This window comes from Pezoporus wallicus, unplaced genomic scaffold, assembly GCF_028554395.1.
Source record: "Pezoporus wallicus isolate ANWC-B61680 ecotype Strahan unplaced genomic scaffold, APGP_CSIRO_Pwel_v1 scaffold_6446, whole genome shotgun sequence".
Classification (NCBI taxonomy): Eukaryota; Metazoa; Chordata; class Aves; order Psittaciformes; family Psittacidae; genus Pezoporus; species Pezoporus wallicus.
Genome location: NW_026636264.1, coordinates 9,919,265 through 9,929,864, shown reverse-complemented (window position 1 = coordinate 9,929,864; position 10,600 = coordinate 9,919,265). Strand labels below are relative to the sequence as shown.

The window sequence follows — 10,600 nt, the reverse complement described above, 5'->3', positions numbered from 1 at the left end:
CAAAACCCAGGTTTTAAAAGTGAGCTGATACTGAAGATCACACTACTTTGCACCAGTCTGCTGAAACTAGTGCATTTTTTCCAGTCCTCCTAAATCTTTAAGCATTTTCTGAAAGTTTCCAGGCACACAGTTCTGTGTAATCATTAGTAATGCCTCAGGCAGGAGAGCGAGCTCCAGGAGCATGGGAATTTCCAGAGATCACAACCCATGCTTTTTTCCTCCTCCTAAGAAAAACATTTGAAATCTTTGATGAACTCGAGGTTTGTAACATTCAGAAAAGACCTATGCAATAATTAAAGCATCGTGTTTGAATAAGGTGATCTCAACTGTGCTGTATTTGTATGTGCTGCATTGAGTAATTTCAGGAATTGTATAATGAAGACTGCAGTCCTGTAATAATTATTGCAGAGCACTTGTGCTGGGAGAGAAGAAACCTCTTGTTTCATCAGCCTTGTGTGACCGTTGCACATTTTTCCCTTTAGACTGGGGAGAAAATTCAGCCCTTGCAGCTTCTTATAAGTCAGTAATACAGCATCTCTATAAATCTACTTTGGTTTCTGGCTCACCCACTCCACTGGCTAATAGTGTACTCATAAACTAAGGGCTGGCTTTTGTCATTTACTTTATATTGCTCAAGTACAGTGATGAATAAAAAGTTTGCCTGAGCAAATTGGATTGTAGATAAGGTACCAGTCTCCACAAGGTATTGAAGGTGATATATATAATCCGTCTGTAAAAATTAAGTAAAGGGATTTTATGTTTTAAGTAAAAAAACCATTTTGAATACATTTTTAAAAAGTGGGTGTTTTTCCATGCCTTAAAGTATTGTGGTGGAGGGAGAGAAAGGAAGATGATCACCTTCTGGTTTTTATAAGGTGAAGAAATGGTATTCCTTTTTGATTGTGGTGGAAGTGGAATAGAGAAGCACATGATCCTTTAAGTTACATGTTGTATCTCAGGGAATTTTATACTGTAATGTCTCTTAATCTTCATAGAATGAAGTAACTTTGTATTAATTATTCAGTTTGACACTCAATAAAATTCAAGGAAGCAGCTCAAAATGACCTTATTTTGTTTTCTGTGTTGCAAAAGCTGTAGAAAGCTGCTTTTGAAAGAGAATGAATTTCTTTTCATGTTTGTTTGATCAGTAGAAGTGGCTGATTGTTCTCAAAGTATCGAGACCATCTGAGGTTAGGAATGAAACCTGGTTGTGCCAGGAGAAAAATATTTTCATAGGAGAGGCTGCGCTGAGGTATTTTCCGTATGAAAAGGAGCATTTATTGAAGTTGGATGTCTGCTGGAAAAACGTCATTTCGAACCAAACCCAAAACCACACTGTCTCTTGACCTACAGAGAGTCTGGCTGTGGTTGCATTTATTTTTGCCATCCTTAAATTTCATAATGGAATTGAGATTGTGTTTATATTGATGTTCAGCAGGTAGGGCCCAAAGCTTCTTTTCCCTTAGCTTTAGTTAACACCGCTTGCAGCATGGGTGATTGTGTACCTCTTTCTTTACTCATCTTCTGCACTGCTTGGTGCATAGTACTGAGAAATTCCAGCAGTCCTGAAATTTCCTGCCCAGCCAGGATCATAGAACCATAGAATCAGCTCGGTTGGAAAAGACCTTTAAGATCATCAAGTCCAACCTTTACCCCAGGACTGACAAGTCCACCACTAAACCATGTCACTAAGGGCCTCATCTACATGTTATGGATTGGGTAAGTGCTACAGTCCTCTCTTCCCCCCCCCTCAGGTGATTGATGTTGTATCCCCATCGTGTTTAGCTTTTGTGAGTGGAGCTTAACCTGACTGCTTGCTTACTCATGCCTGAATGGGGGAACAGCTTTTTTCCGTTTTTCCAGATGTGATTGAACTCGGATATGGGAAACTGGTGCCAAGCACTGGGTGCCATTTGTTCAAGCTTCTTTGGTGACCTTAAAAAGTGAGTTACACCTGGTTGAACTCACTTGCACCGCGCTCTTTCCAACAGTCATACAGAATGTACTTGTTTTAAGAGTGTAAACAGTTCTGTTTAGGGAGCATAGAGCTGGCTCAGTCTAAAACCTGTTGATGAGAACACAGTGAGTTAACATGGATTTAGGTGCTGTTTAACTGAAGATAAATCAGGATCCAAATAGAAAAGCCTATTTGTAATTACTAAAAAAGGTAATTATTTGAATAACTCAGGTGTAGCTTGTAGCCAACTTGGTTTAACAATTATGATCTGTATAACTATATTTTCTTCTGTATGGTCAGTTTAAAACCAATACTTAGGGCCAGAGTGCCTATGTGTGTTCTGCATTCTGCAGCTGTTTTGCTTTTCTCTTGAGCTAATTACTTAAGCCTAAATTTGGCACAGTAGCAGTTATTCCTGAGACTCTCACCCCAAAGAATATGTGAGGGGAGAAAACAAAGCCTATTTTTGAGGAGTGCTTTGAGAACTGCAGGGGTTTTGCACTGTTGGTGGTAAGGTGCTCAATGTGTTCAGGAAGCATCCTGAAGCTGTTGAGTCCTTTTGGATTGGAAAAATTTTCCCTTAAGGAGTAAATACTTCTCTAAAGTCCTTCAGTGATTTTAGGTCCTTGGAATTACAACTGCATGGGTTTAAATTTTGCAAACAGGGTTAAAATGGAGCTTTATTTCTGTAGTGCTCAATATTTTAATAGTATCTTTTTAATAACTATCACAAGATGGTCCAAAATTTGAAATTTGGTTTTCTCTCTATTTATTAAACCGTCTTCTGAACATAATCAGCCCACGGGTTGGTTACATGCATTATGGAAGACAATTCTGCATTTGCATCCTCAAATGTGTGGAAGATGCTGTAGCTATTTTGGATAACGGGAAGCTCAGTCCAGGAAGAAACAGAGCACTATCAATGCCCATGCTGTGGGATATTCTGGCTCTGAGACCCTCATCACAGGAGTGCCTATGACTGGAAATTGGCCGTGTTGTTTGTGAGCAGAAGGCAGAAACATGATTGCAAATGGAGAGTGTAGATTATCAGATTGTGAATATAATCAGATTTGGTGCATTTGTAATGCTGCCAAATAACCTACTTAGTGTAGTATTAAAGCTGATCAATTTGTTGAAGCAAGCACAACAGGACTGCATGAGATACAGAAAAATAATTGTCCTATAGATGAAGTTGGATTTAAAATGCAAAAATGATGCCAAAATAAAAGTAATAAGAGAAAAAGGCTTGCAATTGCAGGAAAGTATGGATTTCCATTTTTAATGCTTAACTGTGAACAAAGAGAACTTTCTTGGAAATTCTGACTGCAGTCCGAAGTAAAACGAGAGAACATCATAGGCTCAGAATCATGCTTGTGCTCATGCTTCCATCTGTTTCTGAATAGGAATGGCCTCTTGAGATTAAGGCAGAGCTCTGAACATGTTTATTTCCTTTCCAGCCCCAAACCTACATTTTGCTTGGCTTATTGCTAATTTCACTTCCCTGTCATTCACATGTTGCTCCTCAAACGTGCACAGCCCAGTGGCTCTCATGGCTTTCCACTCTGGAGAGAAGAGCTTCTCACTTTGGAGAAGCAGAGCTAAGAAGGGAAAAGTGAATATATGGATGTTTGCTGAGAATTTTGATCATATTTTGCAGTAGTCGGGATAAATGCAAGTAGAGGCTGAAGGGAAACTAGAGAAGAATGTTTTATAGTAATACTTTGTCTGAGACGCGATCCTGCAGTGAAACTTCTCATCAGATTTTAAAGCTGAGACTTTATGCTGTGAGTTTTCTATTTATTGGTGAAGACTATTTTATCAGGTATCCCAGAAGATTCCCACTGCTATATTATCTCACAATGATAGAATCCTAGAGATGGAATATGAACACAAAGACTTCATTCAGTGTGTGTGTTGCAGTGAAAAAAATGAGTTAACGTTAATCAAAGCAGAATTCGTGCTGGGCTCAGGCTCTGATAAAGCACCATCAGGCTTTACACATCATGGCTTTAGTGAAAAAACCCCATAGGTTCTCCACCCTGTCTGTTACAGTAGTTGTGATGAGGAATGTTTTCTGCAGTGAACCTTTGGAGACAAGCTAAAGCCTGAATTACCCTTCTTCAGAGTAGCATTTTATTCCGTTGTGCTGCCACTGTGTCAAACCCAGATTGTATTGTTAAATGCAGGTATTAAATGTAATCTGCCATTTTACAAAAGTACTTTATAATAAAGACAAGAGTTTAAAAAATACATTTCACTGGTGTAACTGGGAAAAGGAAGTTTGTGGATTTATAGCACTGAGCTAAGGACCAGACGGTTTTTGTTGTGGAAGTTTCCTCTGTAGGTGTGAACAAGTTATTTGTGATTATAGGGCTGGTCTGAAGCATTGGGACTTGGTTTCTGCAAGGCTTCACTTCAGGTCCTCTGGGACTCATCCTCACTTTTGCAAGAGCACATCTGTTTTGCAGAGATACTCCAGGCAGACACAGCTGCAATCAGCTGCGTGCATCCTGGGTTTATCTGTTGTTTCTACCTCTGCCCCTGCATGACTGAAAGAGAACAAGGTTACCACCAGCTCCTCTGTCTCTTCTCTTGCAATCTTCTGTCCCTTTCTTATCCTCATTCTGGATGATGCTGTTAGTGCTGAAGGAAGGGGAAGATCTATGAGAGCCAGCATGAGAGCTCAGGAGAGAGCTTAGGTGTGGAGTGGGTTAATGAAGGGAAAGGGAAGGAGGAAGAGAGATCTTCCTAATCATGCTTCCCAACATACACCTTTCTTAAACCTTAGGAAGAAAGATGACTGAAGGCAAGGGAAGGCACAGGCTGGTTTCAGTCCTTTTTCACACCTATAATTGCTAGTTTATCTGGGATCATTGACACTTAACGTCAGTAGGAGTTTTGGCACTGCTGTCATTGGGAACGGGGTTTCACTCAGCTTTTATCTGCCTTTAGTAATGGATAAAATTAACCACTAAAATTCATGCTTTGTTCAGAATTTGAAAAGTGAGTGTTCTGCTGAGTCCCTGTCAAGTTATTAACAGAATCCTACAAATTATGTCTTTATTCTTGTCCTTGTGCTGAATATTCAGCTTTCAATCAAATACCCATTATATCTTGTAATGACAGCTAGCGGAAGACAAGGATGGCCATGCTCTGCACAGGAAGGTGCAGGTTGCACAGCAGCAGCAGAAGAAAGGAGTCAATTACATCAATAATATCAGAAAAGGAGAAGATAACCAGGGCAGGGATAGCAACTGAAATGTTCACTTGCAGAGCCCAATTAATATGAAAAAACTCCCCAAAGAGTCTGTTTTGTTTCTTTTGTTCTATCTCCATAGTAACCCTAGCAGGAAAGACACTTCCTGGAACTTCACTGATTCCACAGCAGTCCCTTTGTGAGTAACCTCTCCTGTCAGAGGTATCTTTCTGCTTTGGAGTTAATGAATAACTAGAGATACAAGGTCAGGCTCTCAAGTGATGGAAACCAGCATGCCCACCTTTACCTCCTGAGGTGCTTCATTTCATGCTTGGAACATTATGTACTGATAACTTACGTCTTCAGAAAGCCACACTAAAGAAATAACTAGGTTTATAGAACTAACCATTCCTTTGGTATTTAATTTTCCCTTCAGACTCTTTGCCTGAAGTTGCATTGTAGTTTGTCATTACAGTGCAGTCGTTTCTGTTTCTCATAATTAGGAAATTAATGAAGTGAGGAATAATCCACAGGAGCTGGTGAGTTTGTAGTAAACAGATTGTTTTGTTGCATCTGCTGATGCAGAGGAGAGGAAATCTGGCCTCCTGCTCACAGACAAGGAGTGCGGAGGACCCATGTTCTTACAGCTCTGCTTCACGGTGGGTTGCAGATCACTGAGAAACAATACTGGGGTACCATTAACGACTGGTGTTTGTCAGGAGTGGTCCAAAGTCTGATGCACACCACAATACTCTGTCGTCTTACCCCATTCAGTCCTGCCCAGCCCTTGCAGCATACATTGTACAGGGCTTCACAGATGTACCCTGTGCCTGTTCTTTGCTGGAGGGCAGCACCAGGACAGGTAGACAGGGTAATGGGAGGATTCTGGTCCCTATTTCTATCCACACAGTGCATGGGCAGATGCTGAAGCTTGGGACATCTTTGATCCCTTCTGGGCCACTGGCTTAGGTCATCCTTGAGCAGCTTGCAAGGGTACCATCACTGCAGGTAGCATGAATGAGTGGCAGACCTGGGTTTGACTCCATGTGTGAGATGGAGAAGATAAATGTCACCACCAAAGGTATTTTTCTTTAAGGTGTTGAAGTACTGTTTTGAACACCATTGCCTAAAGAATTTGACGAATGCAAAGAACTTCACAACAAAACACAAGAGGAGACCCTTTTGATCACAGGCGCAGACTTTTTCATGGCATCAGAATGTTCCCATGCCTCAAACCTGCAGAAACAAGCTGAAAAAGCCCCATAAGCTTTTTCCCATATGCAGCAGCTGGAAGAGAGCAGGACAAAGCAAGGACATCACCAAGGCTGAAAAAGATATGTGTTAGATGCAAAGCTTGCAGGAGCCTGGGAAGCTGACAAGCAGCCCTGGTGACCTGACCAGGTCAGGGCCTGGGAGGGAAATTCCTTTTGGGTCTCACATCTGGGAGTAATTTTATCCTGAGCATGCAAGCAAGATGTGTGATCCACTCAGCCATGAGATTGGGTATCATCAGGGCACGAACAGCAAGTTAAGGTTCATCTCAAGTTTATGTCAGAAGAAAGATGAATCTTGCTCCTCCCTTTTATGGATGCACAAGACACAGGCTTCTTTCCTTGCACTGATTACTGACTTGTGACATACTGTGGGAAAAATCCTCTTCCCAATATGCCTCAAGGGCAGAAGTGAGTTTAACCAACTTTTTTGTATAGCCAATGGTCTTTTAATTCTACAAGCTCTCAACAACTGCCAAACCTCTCTAGCTGGCTAAGGTATGGACTCTTTAAGCAGTGTCTGCTGGCTGTGGGGCAGCTAGACATGTTATTTAAGCCTTTAGATAGACTTCATGCGGTTTGAAATGTTTTGTCTCTTCCTATTGCTCTAGTGATTGATGTGTCTCCCTTTGCACTTACCCGTTACAGTTCTGCTGTGGGCCATCTTCCCCATCTTGCTCTCATTTACCTCTTACCAGCTCAGCTGCTTGGGCAGGTTAGTCTGGTCTGGCAGGTTGGGATACTCAACGGAGTATGTGCTCCTCTGTTTCCGTGTCCTTTTGGGATTGTGGATAGCCAGGCTGGGGAGTTACCAAGTGACTGGAAACAGAAGGAATGTGAGATGAAAAGTTAGATGAGTAGTGTATCTCCTTGCCTTAACCAAAGCTAATCACACCTGAAGAGTAGAGGCGCTTCTAGAAGGCAGGTGTTCCTAAATGGCAGATTGAAGAAACTGCATATTTGCTCTATAATGTTCCCATAATATACTGTATAATGTGACAGTAGCAGGAATGGAGATGGAGAGATCTCAGCTCCTTTTTTTTCTGAACACCTGCATCTGCACTAATTTAGGTTTGATCCTTGACTGCCTCTTCCCATAACTTATTCACCTGCTTGATCCTGCTTAACTGCAAAAGGATCTGGACTGTTATAATCTGTTATAATCACTTTCCTCTGGCAGATGCATAAGGCCCAGAGGGTGCAGTGAGCTCTGTGTGGGAGTGCTGATGGCTCAGATCTCATGCTCACATCTACCTAGAGGATGCAGAGATGAACCTGACTGTACTGTTCAGCTCCGTGAGGTGCTTGCTCCTCCTGGGCATCCTTATGCTCTTACGTCTTGCAGCCTGTCTGAATACTTGTGGGTATGCTGGCTGTGCACAGAAAAGTGGTGGGTACAATGGCAGATCATATCTTGGCCCCACAAACCAAACATTAGCATGAGTATCTCTAGATACATCCTTTATGAGGCATGAAATACCTCAGGAAGACTATCGTTTAGGCTGTCTCCTGTCTGCTTGCTCATGAGTGACCTCATTTATCTTAGGCTACTTTCAGGAGGCAGAGTGTTTAGAGCACATTAAAGCCTTCTATATTGATCCTTCTGAAAAGCTACTGATGGATCAAAGGAAAAGTATCCATTTGTTTTGGTGGCATCTTGCCTGTCTGGTTTTACTGGAGCAGGATAAGAAACACCAGCGAGGCAGTCTATTTAATTTCCAGGGCTGTCAATCATCTGATTTTACATATATTTCTCTATTCTACTAAAAGAAAGTAAGTTCAGTTACATCTCAGGTTACTTGGTGTGTGTGATGAAAACTCAGCATTAGCATTAAGCTAATGCTTTAGTGAAAATGTCACAGCAAGTTGTCTATGCTTCAGCCTCCACGAAGTCTAATATAAAACATGGGAGAGCTACCTGAGGGGTTTCAAAGTCCTGTGACCAGCCATGGCATCTTTCCTGACCTTGACTCTTGGGACAGTATTCTAGATATTTCTCTAGATATTCATTGTCTCCTCAAAAGGCAACTCGTACTATGTGCTTGTTGTTGAATTCGTTTTCTTCAAGCCATGAGAGTGTATGGACATACATTCTGCATGGAAATGCTGCAGAAGAATCATAGAAGCAACCAGGTTGGAAAAGACCTTCAAGATCATCGAGGCCAACCATGCCAAGTCCACCACTAAACCATGTCACTAAGGGCCACAGAAATCATCTTGGTGGACCCAGCAATAGGACTGTGCCAAGTCTAACTAACTAGAGGGACCACACCGATGTGCTGTTTGTTCTGAAAGCAGCAGAAAGTGAATTAAGTCAAACTGTTCTTTCCAATCACACAGTTTACATTGTATTATGCAGTAATATGTTTAGGTACTCCCAGTGCTTTGCATCCCTTTGATCTGTGCAAGTAACAACACAAACAGAGCAGGGGCTGCAGGAAATAATACTGCCTTGTGTGCCATTGTTTGCAGTGAGCATGACCTCATGGATGGCATTTCAGATGGGTCTGCAATACAAGGACCTTGGCTGTGTCAAGAAACAGGTACTGCAGAATGCAAATAGTAAAACCACTTGTTCTGCTGTTTTCCGGTGGGATGACGTACAGAGGACAAGGTGTTTTGGGTAAACTTTGAATCAAATAAAAAATGTAATCAAAGTACTTAACATCACAAGTACAACCCTGTGGGACTCTGGGCTGTAAAGTAAGCTAAAGGGCAGCTTTTCTTTCAATACCTCAAGCTGATTCTTAACTGAAGTAACACGTGTCAGCATAGGTTATCAGCAGAATTTTAGGGAATTTTCCTTCAAACTAATGAAGCAAAAAAAGCTCAAAGTGCCAGAGAAGTCCATAGTCCCCGGCTTCTATTCCTCGCCACTTAGGCACACCCTGCATGAACAAGAGGTGTCAGTTGGTCATGTCTCATTGTGTTCTGATTTTCAGGGGATGCACCAGCATTTTCAATGACCTGATGCTCTGCTCATCATCTGCTATGTTTCCTTTGCCACCCAGGGACACACTCTGGCAATGGAGAATGTGTCTGTGTCAGCACATGGAAAAGCACGTATGATCTTCATGACCATGGGGAAGAGGAGGTGGATCTGAACAGTGGACCATTGCTTCTTGGAGCAAGCGGTGATGCAGCGAGCTGCTCAGTGATGGTGGGAGCCATCATCACACATTCTTGGCCAGACTACTATGTATTTTGGGTGAAACGAAGTGATTTTATTGATCTCTGAAGATGCTGCTTCTATTATTTTCAAGTTTAATAGGGAATTAATTTGCTCTCCAATAGATGAGTATCCAGAGTAAAACCTCAAAATAATGGGTTAAAGTGAAAAGAAGAAACTTGACAAAGTAAATAACAACTTTCTCTAATCCTTAGCCCAGCTTTAGAGATAAAACTGCCCTGAAGAGTAATTCATGTACATAGCTAGAAATGTTCTTTTATAGGAAGGGTGGTCTTCTAGCTCAAAAGTTACTACTGCTACTTAAATAAGACAGCATTAAACAAGAAGACTCACAGGCTCTTTGGTAGCTCATACCAGGTCCCAAAGACATATTGAATTGAAATCAGCATCTTGGATTTTATCCATGACTTGAAACGGTCGGTGTCTCCTGGAACAGAGGGGTCGAAGACACACTTGCAATTCAATTACAGAAGTGAAATTCAGACCCATGGGGTCAGCTTGGGAAAAGGTCGGAGACCACCCCAGATCTCAGTTGACTCGGTTTTCATACCATTGTCCTTATTTGAGATCAGTTTTCTAGCCTGGCTGTGTATTACCTTCTGTTGCTGTGATCCAGTCCTAATGTAAGATAAACACAGATAACGGAGACAAAGCCTGCATAGAAAAAGGCATGTTTGGACGAATGCCCAGGTACACCCAACACTCCTCTTTCTCCGTGAGCAGGTCAGGCTATCGTAATACTTCTGGTTTGTTATGTACTTCTGTTACAGGTGGCAGCTGAATCCTGTCAGTTGGGTACATGGATAAACTGTCACTTTTGGTTCTGGTTCCTTTCCAGGGATGAGGTAGGTTGTTACCTCAGTCCTCACTGCACCGAGGCATTGCCAGGTGGCTCTCACCCAAGACCAGGGCTCACCTGAACACTGGGTCCTTTGTTCCAGTGCCCTTCCTGGAGTCAGACAAGGAACAAATAATCAGATTGTTGC

At 41.9% G+C, this 10,600-nt stretch overlaps 1 long non-coding RNA gene across 1 annotated transcript; it reads right to left on the bottom strand.

Annotated features, from left to right (window-relative positions):
* Positions 1 to 4,387: 4,387 nt before the first annotated feature.
* On the bottom strand, positions 4,388 to 10,294 carry LOC130593998 (uncharacterized). Its single transcript, XR_008970950.1, has 4 exons — positions 10,165 to 10,294; positions 9,948 to 10,041; positions 7,064 to 7,243; positions 4,388 to 4,506 (listed from the first exon to the last, which is right to left on the bottom strand). It is a non-coding gene; the product is annotated as an uncharacterized LOC130593998 (long non-coding RNA).
* Positions 10,295 to 10,600: the final 306 nt, after the last annotated feature.